Source organism: Ceratotherium simum, chromosome 6 (assembly GCF_057802395.1).
Source record: "Ceratotherium simum simum isolate JZ-2026a chromosome 6, ASM5780239v1, whole genome shotgun sequence".
Taxonomy (NCBI): Eukaryota; Metazoa; Chordata; class Mammalia; order Perissodactyla; family Rhinocerotidae; genus Ceratotherium; species Ceratotherium simum.
In genome coordinates, this window is record NC_141905.1 from 50,118,872 (window position 1) to 50,146,448 (window position 27,577).

Sequence of the window (27,577 nt, forward strand, 5' to 3'; positions counted from 1 at the left end):
GGACTTTACTGAGAGCTAATAGCAGTGAGCTCCAGAAATGTGAACTTTAAGATCAACAACAGTATTTTTTTTGTGATGTAAGGCAGCAAATCTGCTTTTGGCTGAACATGTAAGACTACACAAAGAGGGTGACCAGCCAGAACATCACAGGCACTCATTTTAGTGACCATTTCTACTGGTGTGAGCAATGTGATGCACGATTCTCCTCAAACAATGATCCCTAGCTCCATAGCACCGTGGCACAGTACTTACAATTCAGTGATGATGAAATGAGTGATCTGGAAGACTTGCATAGCTATGTGGTGAATAAGGAATGCATGTAAATTAATGAAGATACATAAAAACAATGGAGAACGTGATAGTACTGCCTCATAAACAAAAGTAGTTTCAATAAAAGTGAAAATTTCTTTGTATTTCTAGTATGTGGTTTTTGGAATAGACAAATGGTAACAGGCATGTTGTTATGAACTTCCTAAATGTTTTTGTAATGCTTATGATGATTATGGGAAAGGCATTAAAGTATGATGGAATATTGCAAACATTCACATTCACATTTGAAGATCTTTGAATTTAGAGAAAAGGAAAATAATATAGGTTAGCAACTCAGATCTACATAAGGAAAGGAGGAGCATCAAAGACGGAATAAGTGAAGGTAAAATAAAAACGTTTTTCTTATTTTTAATTGATCTAACAGATAACAGTTTGTTCAAAATAATAATAGAAACAATGTATTTGATTATGTATGCTTATATATATATGCAACTATATCAATAATCACGGAACATCAATGGTCTAAACATACCAACAATAAAATGGATAAATAGGTTGTAGTTTGTTCTCACGATGGAATACTCTCCTAGAGCAATGAAAATTACTAAAGAGCCGCTACATGCAAATACACAGAGGAATCCCCAGCTATAAATAAAACTGGTATGTCATTCAATTTGTCTATTTTCCCCTGGCATAAAAATTCCCCAGGCAGAGTTACCAGAGGGAAATAGAGAATAGTGATACTAGGAACACACCACTCCTACCTCAAACCCACAAGCCACAAACATAACATACAGGTTTGTGTGCAAACATACACACGTTTGTTGAGTCATTGCTGTACATAGGATCTTTTGTAGCTTTTATTACTAATCTTTATTATGCCCTTATAAATTATAACTCTGAGAACTACGGAGATCAAGTAACCCATCAAAAGACAAAGTGGAAATAAATGGCTGAGAAAGGATTGAAATCCAGATCCCCTTGGTTCCATCATCCATTGCAGTGCTCTTCTTTTTTTATTTTTTATTTTTTTCTGAGGAAGATTCACCCTGAGCTAACATCTGTTGCCAATCTTCCTCTATTTTGTATGTGAGCTGCCACCATAGAATGGCCACTGATGAGTGGTATAGGGCCGTGCCGAGAACCAAACCCAGGCCACCCAAGTGGAGCACACTGAACTTAACTACAAGACCACCGGGGCTAGCCCCCATTGTAGTGCTCTTGAATACTGGTTCAAATACATGAATAAAAATTTCTGCCTCATAGGATTGTGAGAAGATTAACTGAAATAATGTATTTGTGTAAAAGTCTTGGCACTCACAATGAAGGCTCAATAAGTAGTAGCTATTTTTTCATCACTGCAATTATCCTTTGAGGTGATGTGGCATTATTGCTCAGTTTAATATTAGTATATTTTAACTTGAAGACTGCAACTGGCACAAACTGACTCATGAGTTCTAAGTTGCATTTTACTTCACAGCTTTACAAAAAGCCTAGATCTAAAGAACCTGAGAAACCTGTCCTGAGCAAAGCAAGGGTGGCTTTCAGAGGACCACTCAAATATGGCATAGAGACAGCTAAGCAGCATGTCCAAGGAGGATGCAGAAGCCCAGCAGTAAAAAGACTTCAAGTCAGGATTTTATTTTTTTAGATAGAATATAATTTTGGAACTGAATAGGTATTGATATAGCAATGCCGTTGAAAGAAAAGGTTTATGGGCTGTTCCTAAAAAGAACCAATTCTGCAAACTGAACCAATAGTACATAAAATAGTATTATATACATTATCAGATGTCAGTAAATGGCTTAAGGTTGAATATATTAACACGGAAAAAAGAAAAATCTAGACAGCTAGGAACTACAGTCAATCCTCATTATACCCAGACTCCATATTTGCGAATTTGCCTGCCTGCTAAAATTTATTTGTAACACCAGACTCAATACGGTGCTTTTATAGTCATTCGTGGACATGCAGAGGGCAGCGAAAAACTAGAGTGGCCAGTTGTGCACGTTCTCAGCTGCAAACAAGGTGACACTCTGCCTTGTCAGCTCTCATGTTGTAAACAATATTTTTTTCAAAATCACTTTAGTGCCATATTTTTCACATTTTTGTGCTTTTTGTTGATGATTTTGCTGTTTAAAACGGCCCTCAGTCATATGGTGAAGTGCTGTCTAGTGTTTCTGAGAACAAGAAAGCTGTGATGTGCCTTATGGAGAAAAGCATGTGCTAGAGAAGCTTCACTGAGACGTGAGTTATCGTGCTGTTGGCCGTGAGTTCAACGTTAATGAATCAACACTGTATATTAAACGAGATGTTTTTAAGCAGACACACACATAAAACAAGGTTACGTATTGCTTATTTGATGAAAATGTTGTGGCCAGAGGCTCACAGGAACATAAATCTACCTCCCCCTAAGAACAGTGAATTCAGTATTTGCTAATTCAGTGTTTTTGTTGACTTTATAGAACATCACTACCTCGAATAACAGGAATCAACTGTAATTTTTTAGGAAAGAAAAGAAACACTGTCATGGATCTAAGTGTTTGTGTTTTCTATTAAAGTATACCAGTTGATAAAGAGACAAGAGTATTTTAAATTTCTCTTTATAAAATAGTGTGTATATATAAATTTTCAATTAAACTTTTTTGAGATAATTGTAAATTCACATGCAGTTTTAGCAACAATACAAAGAGAATATACATTTTACAGTGCTTTTAAGTAATATCTCTTTCAGAAATCTTTAGAAAATTGTGAGGACAGTGACAATTTGAGTGATATAAATATAGCCCAATCCAGAGGTTCAAAGAAAGAGCAAGTGAACTTCAGAACTTTGGATGAACGCAAGGTGAATCTGAGGGGGAGGAAAGGTTTTCTAAGAGGAGTTAGAAATCCAAGGTTAGAGTATACCAGATGCTCAGCCTTGTGACATGAGTACACATGCCATACTTGATTCGCCATGTTGGATTTTTAAGCATGAACCAATAATGGTTCTTAGAATGGTTCTAAGCAACCAATAATGGTTGCTTAGAAATTTAAATAAAAGTTTATTTTTAAGAATAAGCCACACAAATATTTATATATAGGAAATAGATAAAATGACATTGATATAATCACTGACAAGGAAGATTGAAGCAAAGATGACCATTTCAAAACAGTGAAAGTTCTTTTAAATTGCACAGATCAACTGTTCTACTATAGAATTAATTTAAATTATACCTAATTAATCCATTAAAGTAAGCTATACTTTCTCTTCACACTAATTTTTGCAATAATTGCAGAGGACTGTGAAACAAGGTTGATTTCTTAAAGGTTTCTTTTTATTTCTACATCTTTGAGTGCTTAATTCCACAAGTATTTACTAAAAACAAAAGAATACATATAATCTCTCTGGACTCAATTTTGTCATGTGTAAAATGAAGGAGAATAGTGTCTAAGATCTCTTAGAGCTCTAGCATCTTGGATTCTATGAGCACTGGTTCTCTCTCTCTCTCTGACGTATTCCTGTACAGCCTACATGTGCTTACAAACACAAAGCTCAGATTCCTTTTTGGCATTGTCATAATTTTCTGCCTTTAACTTGTCTCTTTATATCCTCAGCTAGAACAAGTTGTTTCAGGTTTTGTCCATTAGTGCAGTTTCCAGGACATCTGGACTACAGTTCTCATATTAAGAATTAAATGATAGGGAGAAGAGCTGCTCCTGAGGTATAAGGTCCCTGGTCATAGGAGAACACAATGAGGAGGTAATGGGAACCAGGGCTTGAGGGTCCTAGAGGATGGGGACCCTGAATATAGGCTGTTAAGGACAGAGACCCTGAAGGTGGGGCGTTGAGGCATCCCACTGATGAATCCACATATTATAACTGTCCTCCTGTTATAATATATAAGCACCGAGCTTAGCTTTTGATGGGCATCATCTCTTAATCCTCACGGCACCATGGGAAGCTCTACAGGGTATTTTATGCTAGGCCATGAGTGGGCTGAAGGACTGCCCCTTGCAATTCCACAACTTCAAGTCTGTGGACCACCTTAAGGTGTGTGCTGGCTACAGGGCAGTGCTGGCCCACTCCACAGATGATGGCATCTGCATCAAGGAGCAGGACATTCTGCCACTGGAGCTTGAGACTCTGTTCCCTTCTGCCAGTTGAGCCCTCCAGGTGCTGGAGGTGGAAACCCAGATACTGACAGACTGGCAGGATAAGAAAGGTGGCTGTTACGGCCTGAAACTAGGTGGAGGCCATGAGCTTTCAGCTTCCCCCAGCATGGGAAACCCAAGAAGCAGAAACTGGATGGGAAGGTGGGACCTGGGCCTGGCCTCCGCCATGGATAGCTCTAATCCAAAAACCTTCAGTCCAGGATCCAAGAATATGAACTTACTGATGATTCCATTCGTATGCCATGGATATCCAAGAATGACACCCCCAATAGATTCTAGGCTTAAGTAGAGCCTCACTGTGCTGATATCACTAGCAAAGAGATGTACGTGCCACAGAAGCTACTGAAATATCCGAAAGATGAGGCTGAACTTTAGGGGATCTCACATCTATGGAAACTCATATCCAAGTGCTGGGCACTGGAGGACCTGCTAGAGGAAAAGAATGGGCCCACCCAGTGGCTGACAAGAAGGAAGTGGGGCCATTGAGTAAACTAGACACTAAAGATGTGCATGCCCTGCTGAAGAAGTCTGAGGCCCAGCACAAGCAGCTAGAAGACTGGTGCTCTTTTGGCACCCTGATGCAATGCCTCCTGCAGGCCTGGGTGGAGGGAAATGTTGTTTACCCTAAGGAAGGCTCTCATATTCCTGACACATCAGGGAAAGAATCTGGAACTGGGCTGCCAGCACCTCTCCCCACAATCATAACACGCCGTTCCCTGTACCACATATCAAGTTCCAGGAGAGACACATCAAGGAGGAGCTGATCTACCAGGGCCTGCTGGAGTCTCAGGACCACAGAGGACCCAGAGGATAAGATCATCGCTGAGCTGCACAAATGGCAGGCCTGCTGAATCAGACCCTGAGCACCCACAACCGCTGAGAAGCCTGACCTACTGAGGCTGCAAAGGAAGAGGTGAGTGGCAGAAGCTGAGGCCACAAGTCCACAGGGCAGACTCCGAGGTTGTAGATGCCTTTCACAGGATCATGGCTGCCCCATGAAGGAAGCTGACTCCCCCACCAAGATGAACCAGGCCTGAAAGACTCTGAAGGAGCACTGGAACAACCCAGAGCTGCGCATGTATAGCCTGCACTCCTGCCTCAGGCTGCCTCCTCTCTGGCATAAGAGAGGAGAAGAGGCGGGGCGGGGGGGGGTGGGGGGAAGGAAAACCTGTTTCCTAAGGCTGCCAGAAGCCACAGCCTGTGGCTGCCCTGTCAGATGGCAAAAAGTCTAGAGGACTGTGGCCTTTCTTGAGGTCTTTTGGCCTAGCTCTGTGCAGCCAGGACACGGAGGCCCTGCTGGCCCAGTCCCCAGACTCTGCTTGGTCTCCACAATGACTGTGGCTTCTTTTCAGGGCCTTCCTCTTCCCCTTCATCACCATCCCCTACTCCCATATCCCCTCCCTTTATTCATCCCCTTCCTTGTTCTTCCCTTACAGATTTTGCCTGTGAGCACAGCCTCAACAAATTGGTTAGATAAGACTCCGTGTCTCAAGCTTTATTTTCTTAAGGCACTTTATTCTTCCTAAGGCACTGGGGAAGAAGTATTTTAGGCAGAGGGAATAACTAGGGCAGCAGTTCTCAAACTTTAGCCTGCATCAAGATCACCTGGAGGATTTGTTAAACACAGAATTCTGAACCCCATCCACAGAGTTCCTTGTTCAGTAGGTCTAAAGTGGACCCAAGTATTTGCTTTTCTAACAAGTTCCCAGATGATGCTGACAATATGGATCCAGGGACAAGACCTTGAGAAGCCTGAACCAGGGCAAAGCCGTGAGGTAGAGGCATAGCTGGAGTAGATGAGGACACTAGATGGCCAGTGTAACTTGAATAGCCTGAGTCAGTGGGGAAGAATCAGAAGTAAGATCAGAGAGGGAACTAGAGGCAAGGTCATGCAGCATGATTTAGGTCATTAAAAACTCTATGGTAAAACCATCTATAGATTCAGCGCAATCCCTATAAAAATTCTAATGGCATTTTTCACAGAAATTAAAAAAACTGTCCTAAAATTTTTATGTAACCATAAGACCTGGAATAGTGAAAGCAATTCTAAGAAATAAAAACAAAGCTGGAGGCATCACACTTCCTGATTTCAAACTATGCTACAAAGTTATAGCCACAGAAACAGCACAACCCTGGCAAAAAAAATAGACACATAGATCAATGCAACAGAATCAAGAGCCCAGAAATAAGCCCTCACATATACAGTCAACTAATATTTGACAAGGGAGCCAAGAATACTCAGTGGGGAAAGGATAGTTTCTTCAAGAAATGGTGATGGGAAAACTGGATATTTACATACAAAAGAATGAAACTGGACCCCTGCCTTATACCACTCACAAAACTTAACTCAAGAGAGTGACATCAGCATCAATGTGGACTGACTTGTTCCCTTTGTCTTTCCTAAGTACATCCAATCGGACATCCATTGATCAACACAAGATTCCCTATGCAGCACAAAAGGACGCATAAGAGATCCATGAATCTATACATCTGAAGGTGGACTGGACCCCTAGGAGACAGAGGAACTAGGGGAGCAGCCCCGTCTCCCTCCCCCAGCAGCAGCAATTCAGGGCCCAGAATGGAAACAACTGATGCTGCAGCTCACACAACTGCAAGTGGAACGGAGACAGTGGGAGCTGTGGCTAGCATGACTGTGAGAAGACGCAGCAGGAACAGAAAAACAGGAGCAGCTTGCTCACTGTCTGTCTCCCAGTGGATCCAGCCCACATGCCTGTGAACAGTCAGTGTTGGGACAGAGAAAACAGGTGCAGTTTGCCACCTGCCTCTCTCTCAGTGGATTCAGCATGTGCACTCCCTTCCCTCCCCTCCCTGGCAGTGGCCAGGTCTTTCCGACAGTGGGGATAGTATACAAAACTCAGATTCTCCCAGCTGGGTCAGGGCGCCCTGATCTGAGTTTTAAAAATACACTGGCTAGTGCCAGAGACCAAAGGCTGCACGACGGAGCAGGTTCCACAACCTCTCCCTGCTTAGCCCCTGCTCCCCACCCCCCAGTGGTGGCAAGTGGAACCCGTGACCAGAGACGTCAGGAACTACAGCAGAACTGGCGACCCAGACCCCAGTGGCAGAACCCCCCACACCAGCTCCACGAGCAGCAGGGGCTGCATACAAATCTTCTGGTTGCTAGACCCCTGGCAGCAACAGAACCACCTATGAACCCAGCATCCCTGGCAGCAGTGCAACCAGCACCCCCAGACAACCTTGGGGCAACAGCAGAGGTGGTGCATGGGGCAGCAGCATTCAAGCCCATGCAGAGCCCACAGAGAGCCAGTGGGGGAACATGAGACCCGGGCAACCCCAGAAGCAGCAGAAGTGCTCATGGCCTGAAGACCCTGGTGGTGACACCTGAGACAACAATGACATCAAAAACAGCAAGGCATCAGCAACCTCAGAGGCACAAGTGGTAAAAGAAGGCCACTGACAATGCCTCTAGCAGAGGCAATGGAGAGTGGAAAGTGCAGACTCTCAAACCAGAAGCAGCTCAGGACCAAAATAACCAAAGCTGTACCCAAATAAGAAAGGTGGGTAGTACCACAAATGCACCAGCAGAGGATCAATTCATCAAACACCATGAAGAACTATAGTAAAACAGCAGAACAGAAAGAGAATGACAACTCTCCAGAAACCAGACTTGAAGTCATAGAAGATTACAATATAACTGACAGAGAATTAAAAATACCTGTCATAAAGAAACTCAGTGAGTTACAAGAAAACTCAGAACAACAGTTCAATAAGCTCAAGAATAAAATTAACAAACAGAAGGAGTACTTCACCAAAGAGATTGAAAATATAAAAAAAAAAAACCAGAAATTTTGGAGATGAATAACACAGTTGATGAGATGAAAAACAATGTAGAAAGAATTAAAAATAGAACAGACTAGGTAGGGGCTGGCCCTGTGGCATAGTGGTTAAGTCTGGCATGCTCTGCTTCAGCAGCATGGGTTCGGATCCCAGGCGCAGACCTACACTATTCCTCAAGCCACGCTGTGGTGGCGACCCACATACAAAATAGGGGAAGACTGGCCCAGATGTTAACTCAATTCTAATCATCCTCAAGCAGAAAAAAAAAAAAAAAAAGAGGAAGCTTGGCAACAGATGTTAGCTCAGAGAGAATCTTCCTCACCAAAAAAAAAAATAGAGCAGACCATATGGATGACACAATTAGTGAGCTCAAAGATAGAAACCTAGAAATGATCTAGGTGCAGAAGGGGAGAGAACTAAGATTTTTAAAAAATGAAGAAACTCTTTGAGAAATATCCAACTCAATTAGGAAAAGTAACATAACAATCATAGGTATCCCAGAAAGAGAAGGGAGGGAGAAAGGGGCAGAGGGATTATTCAAAGAAATAATAGCTGAGAACTTCCCAAACCTGGGGAAGAAACTGGGCATAAAAGTACATGAAGCTAATAGAATTCTTAATTACCTCAGTGCAAAAAGACCTCCTCCAAGGCATACAATATTAAAACTGTCAAAAGACAAAGACAAAGTATTAAGAGTGGAAAGAGAGAATAAAGTAATCTACAAAGGAACTCTCATCAGTCTTTTAGCAGATTTCTCAGCAGAAACCCTAAAGTCTAGGAGAGAGTGGAATGATATAGTCAAAATACTGAAAGATGAATATTATCAGCCCAAATACTCTATCCAGCAAAATTATCCTTCAGATATGATGGAGAAATAAAAGCTTTCCCAGAAAAACAAAATCTGAGGGAGTTCATAGCCACTAGAACAGATTTACAAGAAATGTTGAAAGGAGCTGTCCTATCTGAAACAAAAAGGCAAAGGTTTACAAAGCTTTGAGCAAGGAGATAGATAGAAAATTGCAGCTCTCTATCAGAATAGGGTAGTAAACACTTAATTATAACATAAAGGATAAAGGGAAAGGAAGCATCAAAAATCAGTATAACAACTTCAATTTGTCACAAACTCACAACATGAAAGAGAATAATTTGTCATAGCAAAAACATAGAAGAGAAAGAGGAAAAGGATGGAAACTGCATAAGATAATGGAGATAAGAGGCTATCAGTAGAAAAAGGAATATCTCATCTATGAGATATTTTATACAAACTTCATGGTAACCACAAAACAAAAAATCAGAGCAGAGTCACAAACCATAAATAAAGAGAAAACTGAGAAAGACATCACAAAAAACCACCAAACTGAAATGGCAGACAGAAACACATAAAAAAAGAAAGAATGGAAACATAGAACGCCCAGAAAACAAAAGATAAAATCGCAGTATTAAGCCCTCATATATCAATAATCATTCTAAATGTAAATGGGTTGAATTCACGGATCAAAAGACATAGAGTGGCTGGCTGGATTAAAAAACTAGACTCAACAATATGCTGCCTCCAGGAAACACATCTCAGCTCTAAAGACAAACATAGGCCCAGAATGAATGGATGGAAGATGACACTCTAAGCAAATGGCAAGAAAAAGAAAGCAGAGGTAGCCATACTTGTATCAGACAAAATAGACTTCAAAACAAAAAAGATGACATGAGACAAAGATGAGAATTATATAATGATAAAAGGGACATTCCACCAAGAAGACATAACACTTTTTAATATATATGCCCCTAAAACAGGAGCACGAAAGTATATAAGGCAACCAGTAACAGATTTAAAGGGAGAAACTGCTAGCAACACAATAATAGTAGGGAACTTTAACACCCCCTTTATTCCATTGGATAGATCATCCAGACAGAAAGTCAACAAGGAAACAATGGCATTAAATGAAACACTAGACTAGATGGACTTTTATATATATATATATACACACATATATGTAACATTCTGCACAAAAACAGCAGAATACACATTCTTCTCAAGTGCACGTGGAACATTCTCAAAAATAGACAATATGCTGGGGAAAAAAAGCAAGCCTCAATAAATTTAAGAAGCTTGAAATCATATCAAGCATCTTATCCAATCACAATACTATGAAACTAGAAATCAACTCTAAGAAAAAAGCTGGGAAAGTCACAAATATGTGGAGTCTAAATAACTTGCTACTGAAAAACCATTGGATCAATGAAGAAATCAAAATAGAAACCAAAAAAGTACCTGGAGACAAATGAAAATGAAATCACCACACACCAAAAACTTACGGAATGCAGCAAAAGCAGTACTAAGAGGGAATTTTATAGTACTATAGGCCTATCTCAACAAACAAGAAAAATCTCCAATAAACAATCTTACAGTGTACCTAAAAGAACTAGAAATAGAAGAACAAAGTCCAAAGTCAGTAGAAGGACAGAAATAATAAGAATAATAAGAATCAGAGCAGAAATAAAGAAAATAGAGTCTAAAAAACCATTGAAAAGATCAATGAAACTCAGAGCTGGTTCTTTGAAAAGATAAACAAAATTGACAAACCTTTAGCTAGACTCACAAAGAAAAAAAGAGAGGAGATTCAAATAAATAAAATCAGAAATCAAAGAGGAGAAATTACAACAGACACCACAGAAATATAAAGGATTATAAGAGAATACTATGAAAAGCTATACACCAACAAATTGGATAATCTAGAAGAAACGGATAAATTCTTAGAATCAACCTCTAAAACTGAATCAAGAAGAAATAGAGAATCTGAATACATCAATCACAAGTAAAGAGATTGAAACAGTAACCAAAATCCTCCCAAAAAACAAAACTCTAAGATCAAACAGCTATTTTGGCAAATTCTACCAGACAGTCAAAGAAGATTTAATACCTAACCTTCTCAAACTTTTCTGAAAAATTCAAGAGAGCATGACACTTCCTAACTTATTTAAGAGGCCAATATTACCGATACCAAAACCAGACAGGGAAACACAAGAAAGGAAAATTACGGGCTAATATCACTGATGAACATATATGGAAAATTCCGCAACAAAATATTAACAAGCTGAATAATACAATACTTTAAAAGGATCATACACCACGATCAAGTGGGATTTATTCCAGGGATGTAAGGACGGTTCAACATCCACAAATTAATCAATGTGATACACCACATTAACAAAATGAAGGATACAAATCACACAAGCATCTCAATAGACTAAGAGAAAGCATTTGACAAGATCCAACATCCATTTAGGATAAAAACTCTCAATAAAATGCGTATAGAAGAAAAGTACCTCAATATAATAAAGGCCAGATATGACAAACTCACACCAACATTATATTTAACAGTGAAAAACTGTAAGGTATTCCTTGAGATCAAGAACAAGACAAGGATGTCCACTCTTGCCACTCTTATTTAACATAATACTGGAAGTTTTATCCAGACCAATTACACAAGAAAAATAAATAAAAGGGATCCAAATTGGAAAGCAAGAAGTAAAACTGTAACTATTTGCAGATGACATGATTCTATACATAGAAACCCTAAAGAGTCCACCAAAAAACTATTAGAAATAATCAACGAATACAGTAAAGTTACAGGGTACAAAATCAGCATATAAAAATCTGTTCTGTTTCTGTATACTAACAATGAAACAGTAGAAAGAGAAATCAAGAATACAATCCCATTTACAATCGCAACAAAAAGAATAAAATAAACAGAACAAATTTAACCCAGGAGGTGAAAGAACTATATACAGAAAACTTTAAGACATTATTGAAATAAATCAAAGAAGATAAAAACAAATGGAAATATATTCCATGCTCATGGATTGGAGGAATAAATATAGTTAAAATGTCCATATAACCTAAAGTAATCTACAGATTCAATGCAATCCCAATCAGAAACCCAATGACATTTTTCACAGAAATAAAACAAAGAATCCTAAAATTTATTTGGAACAACAAAAATCTCCAAATAGCCAAAGCAAGCCTGAGAAAAAAGAACAAAGTGGGAGTTCTCACACTCCCTGAATTCAAAATATACTACAAAGCTATAGTAATCAGAACAGCATGGTATTGGCAGAAAAACAGACAAGCAGATCAATGGAACAAAATTAAAAGCCCAGAAATAAAACCACACATCTGTGGACTGCTGATCTTCAACAAAGTAGCCAAGGAGATACAATGGTCTCTTCAATAAATGGTATTGTGAAAACTGGACAGACATATGCAAATGAATGAAAGTAGACCATTATCATGTGCCATACACAAAAATTAACTCAAAATGGATTATGGACTTGAATGTAAGATCAGAAACCATAAAACTCCTAGAAGAACAGATAGGCAGTACACTCTTTGACATCGGTCTTAGCAGTATTTTTTGAATACTATGTCTACTCAGGCAAGGGAAATAAAAGAAAAAATACACAAATGGGATTACATCAGACTAAAAAGCTTCTGCAAGGCAAAGTAAACCAAGAACAAAACAAAAAGACAACCCACCAACTGGGAGAAAATATTTGCAAATCATATATCTGACAAGGGGTTAATTTACAAAATATATAAAGAACTCATACAACTCAATAACAAAAAGACGAACAACCCAATCAAAAAATGGGGAAAGGATATGAACAGACATTTTTCCAAAGAAGATATCCAGATGGCCAACAGGCATGTGAAAAGACGTTCATCATTAATTATTAGAGAAATACAAATCAAAACTACAATGAGATATCACCTCATAACTGTCATAATGGCTTTCATCAAAAAGACAAGAGATAACAAGTTTTGATGAGGATGTGGAGAAAGAGGAATCCTTGTGCACTGTTGATAGGAATATGAAATGTTTCAGCTACTATGGAAAACACAATGAAGATTCCTGAAAAAATTAAAAAGGAGCTACCATATGATCCAGCAATCTCACTTCTGGGTACATATCCAAAGGAAATGAAATCAGAATATCCAAGAGATATCTGTACTCCCATGTTTACTGCAGCATTATTCACAACAGCCAAAATGTGGAAACAACTAATTGTCCATCAATGGATGAAAAGATAGAGAAGATGTGGTATATCTATACAATGGAATATGATTCAGCCATGGGAAAGAAGGAAATCCTGCCATTGCAACAACATGGATAAAACTCGAGGGCATTATGCTAAGTAAAATAAATCAGACAGAGAAAGACAAATACTGTATGATATCATTTATATGTGGAATCTAAAAAGACCAAACTCACAGAAACAAAATAGAATGGTATTTATCATGGTCTGGGGATTAGGAGAAATGGGGAGATGTGGGTCAAAGAGTAGAAACTTCGACTTAGAAGATGAATCAGTTCTGAGGGTCTAACATACAGATAACATGGTGATATAATTAATAATAATAATTATTAATTAATAATATTGTATTATATACTTTAAAGTTGGTAAGAAAGTAGATCCTAAATGTTTTCACCGTAAAGAGAAATGATGATTACGTGATGTGAAGGAGGTGGTAGCTAATTCATGGTGGCAATTATTTTGCAATATACAAGTGTATCCTATCAACATGTATACCTTAAACTTTCACAATGTTCTACGTCAATTATATCTCAATAAAGCTGGAGAAAATATCACTATTGGTTCTACTCTGTGCGAGATGGAAAGTTTCAAGTAAAGACCTGAAGTGGTTATGTTTTTGATACAGTCACTTTGGTTGCTACATTTACAGGTTATAGGGAAGCAGTGGTGGAAACAAGGAGATCAGTTAGGAGGTCATTTTGCACTAACCTAGGAGAGAGATAATAATGGCTTAGACCAGTTTGGTAGCAGTGGAGGTCATGAAATTGGCCAGATTCTGGTTATATTTTGAAAGTTCAGCTGGAATAATTTGTGAACAAATTGAATGTGAAATATAAGTATATTACAAAAAGTATAATATAAAAAAAAAGAGTCAAGGATGACTCCAAGATGTTTTTATGAGCAAAAGGAAGAACAAAGTTGCCACTAATTGAGGTGGGAAGATTCAAGCAACACCAGGTTTTCTTGCTGTTGACTAGGGTGAGGTGGCATGTAGGGAGTTCCCTTTTCGATATAAGATACGAGATGGCTATTGGAACTTTAAATAGATATACAGGTGGATATATGACTCTAAAGTTCAGGGGAGAGGTCAAAGCTGAAAACAGAAATTTGGGAGTCATCAGCATGAAGGAAATAATTAAAGCCATGAGAATGGATAAAATCATTTTGGGAGTGAGAGTCAATAAAAAGAGAAGTTCAAAGACTGAGAGCAAGGGTACACTGAGGAACTCTGACAAGGGGATCACTGGATGTGATCGAGAACAAGGGGTACTCTGTTGGAATTAGGGAATTAAGCTTTGAAATTCCAAACCTCCTTCTTTGGCTTTTGGACTGCTGACACCATAATGTATTTTTCTAGCAGGAGATATTCCTTTCTGGTGAATCTTACCATCCCAAAAGAAAAGACTTAAAGACACTCAGAGTCAGAATATGCCCACAATAGAACCCAGTTGAATGGATCACTTTACAGTGAGACAATCAAATGACAAAACATCTATAAGCACACAGAGTTTACAATAAAATTTTTAGTGTCTTACCTTTAAATAGAAACAGAGAGCCAAAGATTAACAGCATTTGAGGAAAGTATCTGAGATGAACTGATACAAAAAACCAAAAATAAATAAATAAATAAAAAGGGACTTGGAATAAATAAAGTCAATGAAGGTGATGAATGAAGGAAGGAAGGTCAATGAAAGAAAAAACTATCATTAATAGCATGTTTGAGTTGAGAAGATATTTTATACATGAAACAAGGAAAGATTGCCAGAAAAGGGAATTAGCCCAGATAACAATAAAAAGTACTTGTAGAAATCATGCGATAGCATACATTATAAATTCATGGAAGATTAAAAAAACAAAAAAGCAGGGGAGAATGGGAAAAAGCAAAGAACGGAAATAATAAAAATAAGAGGAAAATTAGAAAATTAGAAGACCAGTACAAGAAGTTTATATTTGCAGAATATAAATTTCAGGGGAAAAAAGGAGAGAATAAAAGAGAGAAGACATCATCAAAGAAAGCATTAAGAAAATTTCCAAGACTGTATGACATGAGTTTGCAGATGCAAACAATCCTCTGAATTGGAAGCAAAATGGATAAAAATAAGTCCAAATCAAGGCACGTTATTATAAAATTTTAGAAATTAGGAGGAAAGGTAAGATACTAAAAGCTTACAGGAAGGAAAACAAATACAAGTAAAATACAAAGGATACATGGTCAGAGTGTCACCAACAACTTTGCAAACTGGAGGACAATAAAACAATGTCTTCAAATTCTGACATAAAATGTTTTACATTCTAAGTCTATACCTAGTCAAATTATCAATCAGGGGTTAGGCTAAAATATAGACATTTTCAGACACAAGCTCTCAAAGAATTTAATTGGTATGTATCTTTCTCTAGGAAGCTACCAGAAAAAGGGACTCTACCAAGAGAAAGGGAACACAAAAAAAGAAGACACGAGATCAAGAAAAATGGATATTCTGCAAAAGACAGTGTGAAGAAAACCCCCAGGATAATGGAGAATGGAGATTTTTAAATGATTACTGTGGAGCAAACTCAGAAAACAACAAACCTGGATTGAGTAGGAGATATTAGAACTCTAGAAGAGATATTTCCCAGAAGACAAAATTGGTGGACTGCCCAGCTTACTTGACCATACTGAGAGAGAACGAAAATGTATAATGGAGAGTTTGGTGATAGATGCATAGAAAACTAAGCAAGGAAACAAATAAACAAAAGCACTGAACAATTATTAACTTCAAGGAAAAAAGGAAGTTATATAAGAATGTAAAGGTAATCATAAAACACTTCATAGCTTATCTGGGAATATAATTTACATCATCCTAATAATGTACAATTGGTCTACTAAAAATTGATAGGGATAGGGAAAAACCCTCATGGAAGTGATTGGGCTAGGGGCTGGGGATACAAGAGAGTTAATCCTCATCTTCCACAGTGGAAAATCAATCAGACAATATCAGTAAAATCATATTATTTATGGTTTTGTAATGCCAACAATGGAAATAGTTGTCTTGATGGAGCAGAAAATGGAAGTGAGAAAATGGGTAGGAGAATGATATGTCTTATACGCCTATTCAGTTTTTTTTAATTATGTAAATATATAATTTTGGTACAAGTAAAAACCATAGTGGGATATCAACAACTCAGTTTAACTTTTCAGACATGGTCTGTCTACACTGAAAAGCACTCTGTACCTTTCATTGTCCAACTTGGCTCTTCAGTAAATCCCGGTCAATTTATAAAACAGTCTACATCCCTTCTGACTAGTCTGATTTGGTTGTTGTGGTTACTGAAATAATTACAAGTAAAATACAATTATCCCTTGACATTCTTGAGAAAAATATATTTAGATATTTGTGGTAATCAAGTTATTGAATTTCCCCTCCTCAAATCACATCAACAGCAGTTACTGCAAGGGCAAATGATATGTAATATGTAACTAGAAGCAGACATGAAATGTGCTGGCATTCAGCTTCTGTCACCAGGTCAAGTGCCCAGTCAGTTCATGGGCTCTGAGCACTCATCTCCCACTTTCAAAATCATGCTTTTGTACATAGAGAAGTGTATTGGAAAGTCATTATAAACTTATGAAGCCATAATAAAATTAAAATCCCAAGATTTTACTGTAAAAGAATATAGATCACATGGTTCAGTCCTAGAGGGGTATTTCAGTTAAAAGAAGAGTTGATTAGGGTTTCAAATTAATAAAAACCTTTGCTTAAACTTTCTCAAACACTATGAAGGGAAAAATAGAGTCTCCCACAAAATACTTTTAACTGTTTGCCCTTCTCCCTGATCCAATTCAAAAACACTACAAACTGCTTCAGACTTTTTCCTGAATTCTTTTTTTGTTCCTTCTTTCCTTCTTGTTTCCTCACAATTCTTCATCATAAATCTTCATGTCCCAGGATGGCAACACAGGGCCCCCTTTCCTGAAAAGAGATTAAATCTTCTTGATAATGCAATGAGAAAAAGAAGGATGGGAAAATTCATAAATTAATTATCTTATGAAAATAAAGTAGTTGTTCTGTTCCTAATAAGGATGTGTTGTAACAAATTCCGATCACTTAGTGAGTAGTTACCACTAAATCAACTTCAAATAACATATTTATACACGTCCACCATCTCCTTTATACTATCCAGAGACCTACTTAAGAATCACACCTTTTAAAAAGTAAAGTCTATATTTCCCTGATACCTTGCTGATTTTCAGCCTGTGTTTACTTATAAAACTACCCTTCTCTCATGTGTCTATCTTGCACCTCCCAAAGAGATAACAGACGAGTGCCTTGGAGAGGACTAGAGCCAGACATTTCCTAGCAGGCTGGTATGGGATGAACATGAGGAAGACAGCAGAACACGGACATCAGTGTTCGCAGGAGGTAAGTCAGATTGTGCAGTGCCATCGTTAGAATTTAAGTCTTAACGTAGAGTGAAATGAGGAGCCATTGTAATGGTGGTAGCCAAGAGGGACGTGGCCTAATAATGTCTTAGAAAAGATCACTTTGGCTGTGGCATTAGAATGGACTGGAGGAGACACAAGTGGGAGCAAGGAGACTAGTTAAGAGGACATCACCATAATCTATAGGAGACACAGTGATGGCTTGCCAAGGTGGATGCAGTGAAGGTGTAAAATGTAGATGATTGTCCTAGCTAATGGAATAAGACAATAAAACAAAACAAAAAGATTACAGATTGGGAGGGAAGAAATAAAACTCTCTTTGTTCACAGATGACATGATCGCCTATGAAGAAAATCTGAAAGAATAAAAAAAAAAACCCTCTCAGAACTAATAAGTAATTATAGCAAGACTGAAGGATACAGTGTTAATATACAAATCTCAATCTCTTTTCTACATACAGTCACCCACCACATAACAACGTTTCAGTCAATGATGGACTGCATATTTGACAGTGGTCCAATAAGATTATTACGACATAGCCTAGGTGTGTAGTAGGCCGTGCCATCTAGGTTTGTGTCAGTACACTCTATGATGTTCACACAATGATGAAATTGCTTAACAATGCATTTCTCAGAATGTATCTGTGTTGTTAAGGGACGCATGACTGCGCCAGCAATGAACCAGTGGAATTTGAAATTAAAAAAATGCAATATCATTTGCATTAGCATTCCAAAAATGAAATGTTTAGGTATAAATGTAACAAAATATGTACAAGATCTATATAAGGAACATTACAAAACTGGTGAATGGAAGCAAAGAAGAACTAAAAATGGAGAAATATTCCATGTTCATGGATAAGAAGATGTTGTCAAGATGTCAGATCTTCCCAACTTGATCTATACCTTCAGTGCAATCTCAGTCAAAATCACAGAAAGTTATTTTGTGGATGTTGGCAAACTGATTCTAAAGTTATATTATATGGAAGGGTAAAAGAGCCAGAGTAGCCAACACAATATTGAAGGAGAAGAACAAAGTTGGAGGTCTGACATTACCCAACTTCAAGACTTACTCTGCTTACTATAAAGCTACAATAATCAAGACAGAGTAGCATTGGTGAAAGAAAAAACAAGCAGATCAATAGAACAAAATAGAGAGCCCAGAAACAGACCTATATAAATATAGTCAACTGATCAAAAGCAAAGTCAATACAATGGGGCAAATACAGTTATTTCAACAAATGGTACTAGAACAATCGAACATCCACAGGCAAAAAAATAAATCTATAGACAGACGTCATAAATCTAGACAAAACAATTAACTCCAAATTGATCATAAACCTCAATATAAAATGGAAAACTATGAAACTCCTAGAAGATAATAACATAGAGAAAACCTAGATGGCCTTGGGGGTGTCAGAACAGACAGGGAGAAAATATTTGCAAAAGACGTATCTGATAAAGGACAGTTACCCAAAATATACAAAGAATTCTTCAAACGCAACAATAAGAAACAAGCAACGTGATTCAAAAATGGGCCAAAGACCTTAACAGACACTGCACCAAAGAAGATATACACATGACAAATAAGCATATGAAAAGATGCTCCACATCACATGTCATCAGCAAAATGCAATTTAAAACAACAGTGAGATACCACTACACACCTATTAGAATGACCCAAATCTGGAACACTGACAACATCAAATGCTGGTGAGGATGTGGAGAAACAGGAACTCTCATCATTGCTTCTGGGAATGTAGAATGGCACAGTCATTTTGGAAGACAGTTTGGCAGTTTTTCATGAAACTAAAGGTAACTCTTACCACATGACGTGGCAATCTCATGCCTTGTTATTTTCCCAAAGGTGTTGAAAAATTATATCCACATAAAAACCTTCACACATGTTTATAGCAGCTTTATTCATAATTGTGAAAATCTGGATACAACCAAGATATCCTTAGTTGGTGAATGGATAAATGAACTGTAATATACCCAGAAAACAGAATATTACTTAGCACTAAAAAGAGATGAGCTAACAAGCCATGAAGACATGGAGGAAACTTAAATGTGTATTACTAAATGACAGAAGCAAATATGAAAAGACTTCATACTTTTATGATTCCAAATATATGACACTCTGGAAAAAGCACAACTATGGAGATAGTAAAAAGATCAATGATTGTCAGGGGTTGTCATGGGGGAGGGATAAATGAACAGAGCACAGAGGATTTTTAGGACAGTGAAAATACTCTGTATGATAATATAATGATAGATACATGTAATTATACATTTGTTCAAATCCATAGAATGAACAACACCAAGAGAGAACTGTAATGTATACTATAGACTGAGTGATTATGATGTGTGAATGTAGGTTCATCAATTGTAACAAATGAACTACTCTACTCTACATGATTGATGAATGTATTACTTTAAAAGAGTCAATAGGATTACCTGACAAAATGTGCAATATGAGAGCAAGAAAAGAGTGAAGGATGACTTTGAAGTTTTCATTCTGAATGACTGAAAGGAAGACTTCACAGAGGAAATGGCAATTTCAAGCCTAGGGATCAGCAGGAGCCTACCAAGATGAGAAAGAGCCTAATATTCTCAGGTATCTATGATCAGTTCAGGAGGGCCTGGTTATGAGACCATTCTTCTCAAACTGGGGTACTGACACCCCATAAAGCACGGAGACATGAAGGAGGAAGTATCTGAAGTCACCAGATAAACTTGTAAATCTTTCCTGTACATCTATTTTACACAAATGGTAAATCATTTAAAATTTTATAGTCCATAAATCTATATAGACTATAATGGAAAAGTCATATGAGTGTTAAAGTTAAACTGAGAACATCAATTTCTCAGTTGAGAAATCTTGTCAGGGTGTGTTGGGGTTAAGAAATCATTCCCTTATGTATCTGGAGTTGAAGCGCACTGGTGAGAGTTAGGTATTTGGTGGGATGGGAACAGCGGTGTGCTGGAAGATATTTAACAATTGTGTCTCCAGGAGGAAAAAATGCCATGATTTGTAGGGTTTGCCAGTTTTTTTAGTGTAAATATTCCTAGTAGGACTGATTTCAAGCTACCACCATGGAGTCACTGAACCCAGAATTGGAAAGGGGTACACATAATCAGTTCTCAAGAGCCAATACAAACCAGTTTCGGCATAGCACTGGATGGGAAACACGTAGAGGCTGGAAGTAAAGGCAGGATCACGGAGTGTCCTTTCTGCTAAGACTATAAACAGTAAAGAGGCAAAAAAGAGTTTTATATTTTAAATTTTATAATTTAGAAATCTTACTTTTCTAGCGAGATGAAGGATAGGTTGTATCTGAGACCAATGTGGGGAAAGGTGAGCCAGTAATGAAGCAACAATCCAGACAAGAGACAGTGAAAGGCCTGGAGTACAGTAGAAACAGCACGGTTAGAGAGGAGGCTCAATTAAAAAATGGTCATCCTTTAATAGCTGTAATAGTTGCAAAGTCTGTGGCCTATGTGGTGAGCATGAAGTGACCCAATAAGTACTCCTCCCATCTCTGATTAATTAATTCATTCAACAATTATTTATTGAGAACTTACTCTGTGCCGGGTGCCCTGCTAGTCTCAGGGATAGAGCATTAACAAAACAGAAAAATTCTGTTCAAAGGGCCATTACATTCCAGTAGGCAGAGACAGACAATAAATAAAAGAAACAAGTAAATTCTATAGGCAGTTAGAAAGTGATATGTGCTATGAAGAAAAATATGGTGAGGACAGATGGTATAGGACTTGTGTTATAATTTTTAATAGGATGTTCAGGTGAAAGTTTCATTGAGACCATAGCATTGGATGCAAGACTTGAAGGAAGTGTCTGAATGACTCAGTTTTATCTTAAGGGTAAACTAAATCTAGTAGGCAGAGAACACATTGAGCATTCAGAATGGTTAAATGCATGAACTCAGTTCACATTCTCACCTACTAGATAGGGTCATAAAAGCAGACAAAAAGGTCATTTACTTGAGTGTGGAAGGAAAAAGGAGGTGGTACTTACTCTGCCTGAGACTCAGGAAAATGCTATGGTGAAGGGCAGAACAATGTGGGTCAGCAGGGGTACCCGAGATAAGGGGCTTAGCAGGGTGATAATGACGCATGGAGAAATCTGAAGGACAAATATTGCCTTTTAAATTCTTTGGCTAAGATTGTAACTGTGAGAGAGGTTTTCAGGAAAACAGTAGTTCAGAGCTAAACTCAAGAATCTCACATGGGCCAGTTAACAGATTTGTCATGAGCCTTTTACATCTTTCCTCTCTCTGTCAATGGTCATATACCAGTTTCTTGTGCAATCGGAAATGAAAATGTCAAGTTATGGAGATTGATTATAGTGTGTGCTCCTCTCCACTGGTATTTGGGGATCCTTGGATCAGATAATTCAGATCTTTAGGGACTTCTTAACTTCAGGTCAGAGGCTCCTGCTTCCTTCTCTCCATTGTCCCTTATCTCAGAAATATCAGTTCTCTCCTCCACAGTGGCTTTTCCCCTTAAAATTGGTGAGTATAGAGGATTTCTTATTCATTTAAGAATGAGATCCCTACACAGGTGTAAGGGACATTTCTGCACATTTCATAAGGTAAATATCATTACATTAGCTTTTACAGAAATAGCATTTCTTTCCAAAACCATCAAAAAAGTCAACGAGTTAAATAATTATTTAAAATTTTATGCTAAAAATTACTGACTTAGCTCACTATCATTCTGATTTAGGGCCAAAACATTCTAAAACTCTTGCAGATTTTAGGTGTGAGTGAAATGAATACATAGGTAGAAAATGAAGAATGTATAATTTTCAAGCAATCTCAAGCCAGTCAGAAAGAGGCAGCTTAATAGACAGTGAAAGGAGCAATGACCCTTGACTGAGTCAGGAAAACTGGCTTTTCACCCTTTACAAGTAAGAGGGCTTTTTCTGTTCTATGATGACTTACCTGTCGTCAGGACTGTAGAAACTATGACCTTTATTTAGTTCTATATTTTGTTATCCAAGTTCCCTCTATTTTATTCTGTCTGTTATTCTAATCAGAGACTAGAATACGTGCCAAAGCAAATATTTCATGAGTCATTTTATAGTTAGAGAAGGGCTCACGGGTATATTCATTGAAGTAGCATTTACTGTACCTATCTTATATTCCTAGAGTAATTCTAAAGCTTGCGAGGGAGACATGAATTTACTTGAAACACTGCTTTTCCTTGAGCAATCTAATATGAGAAAATACAGTAAACAACTCATTTATTTTATATCTGACAGCTTTTCCTAAATCAGAATGATAAAACTCATATGATATAATCAATTATATTTGCTTAGTGGACTGCATCTCCTCAGAATAGGGTCTCATGTAAGATGTTCAGAATTATGTGAGAGTGGCAGAAATGTATAGGAAGGAATGAAGAAATCGGAGAGAGACATATGATGTTAATTCTGCTTCTAATGTTTCTTTATCTCCAGCACTTTTGTGTCTGGACTCTTTCTTACACCCCCATCAGATCCCTAGCTATATTTGTTCCTCTATCTTTCACCTCCTACAGTGACTGGGACTGTCATTGGTTATCTCTGTATTGAAGGCTAAAGATGTGGCGAGGGATCTGCAAACTAGAATGGTCAGATGTTGTGTCTGGGGAAGATTGGGGTAGGGGGCAAAAAAGTGTATTTACAGAGCAGATCTAGTCAAGGATTTCCAGGTCATGGGGTGGGTACAAGAGAAGAGCACCCATAGAGGCTGCAAGGAAGATTCAAACAGAAAGTGTCTGTTAGGCTTAAACTTTCATTTCTACTCCAAGGAAAAAGCAAATCAACTACGTCCTTCTTTCCATCCTTCATGAAATTTGAATTCTGCCAAACCACTCATAGAATTGCCACTGTTTGGAGTTTCAATCTGTCCATTTCTTCTCCATTTCTTCCATTTTTTTTTCTTTTTAGTTTCTAGCATATAGATCTTGCACCTATTTGTTTGAACTTACAGTTAAGCATTTCTGGTTTTGTAGTGTTATTGTAAATGTAATTTAAAAATATTTCCATTTGCTTATTACTGATATATAGAAAGACAATTGATATCATCATATCTTGTGACCTTATTAAACCTACATATTAGTTCTAATAGCTTTTTTGGTAGGTTCTTTGGGATTTTTAATGATGACAATTATCTATAAATAGTGGCAATTTTGCATCTTCCTTTTCAATATATAGGTCATTTTTCTTTTTGGTCTTTCTATATTTCACTAGCAGGGAACTTCTGGTATGTTGAATAGTGGTGGTGAAAGTGGGCATCCTTGCTTTGTTCCAGATCTCAGCAGGAAAGCATTCAGTTTTTCACAATGGAGAATTCACACCTATATCTATGAATATATACACTTGTAAATTAAAAACAAATTTAAGTTTTTAACCTTTAGCCAAATAAAGTAAACCTAGAATCAGACATTAACTTAAAAACTTTGCAGGCATAATATCTTGCTAGAGATATCAAGATATTGCTATACCAAGATACCAAACAAGACCATTAACCACTTGTAAAATTAGACTAATGGACTACTATATAATTTAAGTAATCAATTTAGCCTTTCCTGACCAACTGAGTTGGTTTTCTCATTTGTAAATTGAAGATGACACCTACTGGCTATGTCATAGGTTGGCTATAAGATTACACATAATAGAGGAAAGTTTGGAAGATGGTGGCAGATAAGGACCCTGAACTCACCTCCTTCCATGGACATAACAAAGCTGCAACTACATGTGGAACAGTTTCCACTGACGGAGATCTGGAAACTGGATAAAAAGAACCCTCACAACAAGGGACAACACTGACAGAGGTGGAGGAGACAGATACAGCCCTGCTGAGGAAAAAAAACACACCCTAGCTGCAGCACTTCATGGCCAGGAGTGATCTCAAAGGTCCAGAGCTTTTCCTTGGAGGAGTAGGGGATCTGAGCTCCACATAAGGCACCCTAGCCCTTAGATTCAGCACAACCAAGATGAGATCCCATAATATCTGGCTTTGCTGGATTTGAAAACAAATGGGGAATAAGCCCAGGAAAATTATAGAACTTCAGAGAAAGAAAAACCTGCTCCTAAAGGGCCCACACACATATTCACCCAATCTGGAAACAAGCACTTTTCTGGAAGTTTCTATCTGGAAACAGATAAAAAAGTGCATAGTTGGTAAAAGATACTCACTTGCTAAGCTCAGAGCACATCTCAGAGAGGCAGGAGGCAGCTGGGCCCACCCCTCCAGGGACCAAGACACTGGCAGCAGACAATATTGTGACCTAATTCAGTCTTATTGACAGACACTGGCAGCCACCATTGGATTCCTTCCTCTAGCCTGTTAGTGCTGGGGTCTGCCCTACCCACTAGAGCAACCAAGGCAATTAGGCACAGCCAGGGCAGCAGGCCATCCCAGGGACTGGCCCTACCCATCAGCAAGCCTGGGGCTAAATTGTGGGCTCATGTAGGTGGGGGCTGTGGGACCTCTCTGGTGGGGCATGTGGGCCCACAACCGTAGGGTGCATGCCATCCGTCTGCAAACAGGCTGCAAGACATATGGGCCTCACAGCAGACTTGTGCCACTGGCCATCACAAACAGCCATACAGGTGATCTGCCCCGCCTTCCAACTCCTGAAAGGATAGCACACTGCCATGCCTGGGGCTGGCTCCACCCATCTGCACTCCTGAGACAGCTAGGTACTGCAGGGCAGCATAGCGAGATCTTGCTAGAGGCCTGCCTTGTGCTAAAGAAAGCTGAAAACAAGCACATGCTTCAGGGAGCTGCATGGGATACCCGCAGCAATTGTGAGCCCCTCAGCCTAGCAACAAGCCACACTGGGGGCCTGACTTGCTTAACAGCAAAACAGCATAGTTGTGTGCTATTAGACCTTGCAGCCAACTGTGCTGGGGCTTGCCCTGCCCAATAAAGTGACCATAGTAGCTGCACATGGCCGAGTTTTACAACCAGCCAGCCCGGAGTCCAGCCTAGCCTACCCATGTACCCACAACAATAGCAACCCCACCACAACAGAAGGGCACATGCAGCCCACACAGTGGACACTCCTGGAGCACTTGACATGGGTGATGAGAGGCGAGCACATTGCTGGGCCCCATAAGGTATCTCTTACAAAAGCCACATTTGCAAGATGAGGACATGTAGCTGATCTACCCAATATATAGATATAGCACAGAGAAGTAGTCAAAATGAGACAATGGAATATGTTCCAAATAAGGTAATAGGACATATCCTCAGAAAAATAGCTAAATGAAAAAGAGATAAACAATCTACCTGATAATGAGTATAAACTAATAATCATAAGGATGCTCACTGATCTTGGGAGAAGAATAGAAGAACAGGGAGAACTTCAACAAAGAATTAGAAAATATAAAAAACAACCAATCAGAAATGAAGAATACAATGATGGAAATGAAATACTCACTAGAGGGAACCAATAGCAAAATACAGAGGAATGGATGAGCAATTTGGATGAAAGAGTAGAGGAAATCATCTGAGCTGAACAGAAAAAAGAATGAACACAATATAAGGGACCTCTGGGACAACATCAAGTGTACTAACATCCACATTATAGGTGTCCCAGAAAGAGAAGAGATATACAAAGGAGCAGAGAACTTATTTGAAGAAATAATAACAGAAAAAGTCCATAACTTGGGGAAGGAAACAGACTTCCAGCTACAGGAAGCACAGAGACTACCAAACAAGATGAACTCAAAGAGGCCCACACCACCTGTGGGCGGCAGGGCTTCTCAGCCGCAGAAGACTTGTACTTCTCAAAGACCCACATAGGAGGTTTGCTCCACCTTCCAAAACCTGATACAATTGGGTGCTCCTGTGCCTGAGGCCAGCCCCACCCAGCTGCAATCCTCAGAGAGCTGATAAGAGACCTAATAGGCTAGAGGCTTACAGCAATTGTAAGGCCCTGAGCCTAACAACCTGCCACGCTGGGGGCCTACTCACTTAAAAGAAATACTGCAACACAAATGTGGTATTAGAACTTACAGCCAACTGTGCTGGGGCTCCCCACACCTGATAAAGAGACTGAAGGGCCCACAACAACTACAAGCAGCTGAGCATTACAGCAGCTGGCCAGGAGCATAACTCAGCCTCCCTGGGCGCCTACAGGGAGAGCAAACAGGCCACAACAGAAGGATACATGTAGCCCACATAGGGGTCACCCCTGGAACTTTGAGAACTGAGGGAAGCACACTGGAAGCCTCTTAAGCCATCACTTACATAAGGTCACCTATCCAAGAGCAGGAGACATAGCTGACCTACCTAATACGTAGACACAAGCACAGGGAAAGAGGCAAAATGAAGAGGCAAAAGAATACATTCCAAGTAAGGGAACAGGACAAAACCCCAGAAAAGGAACTAAGTGAAACAGAAATGAGCAACCTACCCGACAGAGAGTTCAAACTAAGAGTGTTAAGGATGCTCACTGATCTGGGGAGAAGAATAGATGAACTCAGTGAGAATGTCAACAAAGAAATGGAAGATATAAAAAAGAACCAATCAGAAATGAAGAATACAATACTGGAAATGAAAAATTCATTAGAGGGACTCAAAAGCAGAGTAGAGGATACAGAAGAACGGATCTGTGAGCTGGACGAAAGACTAGAAGAAATTACCCGAGGTGAACAGGTAAAAGAGAAAAGAATTAAAAAGAGTGAGGACAGTCTAAGGGACCTCTGGGACAACATCAAGCGCACTAACATCCATGTTATAGGTGTCCCGGAAGGAGAAGAGCGAGACAAGAGGTCAGAGAATCTATTTCAAGAAATAATAGATGAAAA

The 27,577-nt window shown here is 38.7% G+C and overlaps 1 protein-coding gene and 1 pseudogene across 1 annotated transcript in view; one reads left to right on the forward strand and one right to left on the reverse strand.

Moving 5' to 3' along the window:
- LOC147916861 (gastric triacylglycerol lipase-like) overlaps positions 1–27,577 on the reverse strand; it is a 121,704-nt gene that overhangs the window by 47,619 nt on the left and 46,508 nt on the right. The gene's annotated exons all lie outside the window — the stretch shown is intronic.
- LOC101398559 (transcriptional adapter 3-like) lies at positions 4,241–15,830 on the forward strand (annotated as a pseudogene).